The sequence below is a fragment of the Penaeus monodon genome, chromosome 27 (genome assembly GCF_015228065.2).
Source record: "Penaeus monodon isolate SGIC_2016 chromosome 27, NSTDA_Pmon_1, whole genome shotgun sequence".
In the NCBI taxonomy this organism is placed as follows: domain Eukaryota; kingdom Metazoa; phylum Arthropoda; class Malacostraca; order Decapoda; family Penaeidae; genus Penaeus; species Penaeus monodon.
Genome location: NC_051412.1, coordinates 20544288 through 20545567, shown reverse-complemented (window position 1 = coordinate 20545567; position 1280 = coordinate 20544288). Strand labels below are relative to the sequence as shown.

At 35.7% G+C, this 1280-nt stretch overlaps 1 long non-coding RNA gene across 1 annotated transcript in view; it reads right to left on the bottom strand.

Moving 5' to 3' along the window:
* LOC119590676 overlaps positions 1–1280 on the bottom strand; it is a 38958-nt gene that overhangs the window by 37273 nt on the left and 405 nt on the right. The gene's annotated exons all lie outside the window — the stretch shown is intronic.

Sequence of the window (1280 nt, the reverse complement as noted above, 5' to 3'; positions counted from 1 at the left end):
TAAAAATAAAATATTACTCTATCATGATAATATATTCTTCACACAGTCAAAGCTACAAATACTTGCTAACTCCTTCCCAAACCAATGCACTACTGCCTACATATAATTTTGATTTCTCACCATTCACCTGGACCTCCACGGTCACTTGTAAAATATTGATATCCATTACATTACAGCTAAATTTGAAATATCCTCCATATCCTAATATTTGGTTGTGTATTACCAAATTTTTATTGAAAAATTGCCTGGTGCTAACAGCACACACTACTGACATACATATATAAATTCCTACAGGCATAAAATTTTGGCAATGATTGACTATAGTTTTGGCTCAATATCAGGATTCTGTACTTCAGAAGGAATGCATTAAAATACAGCAAGCAACAGCATTGCTTTCATTACAGCCACAAATGGTAGACTAGTCTAGACAACCTGCTGGTTTTATATTCTGACATGTCCTTCTATGATCATTTAATTAAAAATAACTGTAATTCAATATCCTCCCTTGACAGCACAATGCTTCCAGCAAAAAATGCAGTACAGGACGGAGATATGACAAACTTTGAATGAAATCTGGGCATACATTCCCCCAAGTATAAGATCATTCTTTTTCGAACAATCTCCAGTTTGTCTGAATTACAGAATAACCAAACCATTGCCAATCCACCAAATCCTTGAAATTAGGCATGTATATATACACTTTCATATTGGATTATGTTATGATTATTTCTTTATTATAAAACCTGATCCAGTTCATTAAGTATTAAAATACCATCTATCTCAAATTTGTTTCATTAAGAACTCTTCATCTATTTCTTATCAGGTACATACTCCATCTCTCCTCTACACTGCACACCTCAGAACTTGGTTATGGCCACACAATATTGCTGAGAAAGATCACACTTTTCCAGTCTTTCATTTATCCACACTGTATACCACAACATAAGCAAGACATTAAAACAATTTCACAAGCATGGCACTCATGTAAAAATGCTAATTCGACACCGTTTCCGTAAACAATGTCACAATATACCATTTCACACCATTCTTTCACCTATTCGTGTACATGCGTGTAATTCACTTCAAGAGTGTACTTTTCCAGCACAAGGTGAGGACTAAAGCCAATGAGAAGTAGTAAGATAAAAAAAAAACATTGTGGAGCAGAGCGTTACACTGAAATTCGGGCAGTCGCCACCAACACAGCTACACCTCGAAAACACGTGATTTCCATACAGACAAACAGGGAAACACATTCAAATTCCGCGCCGCACGAAACGCGT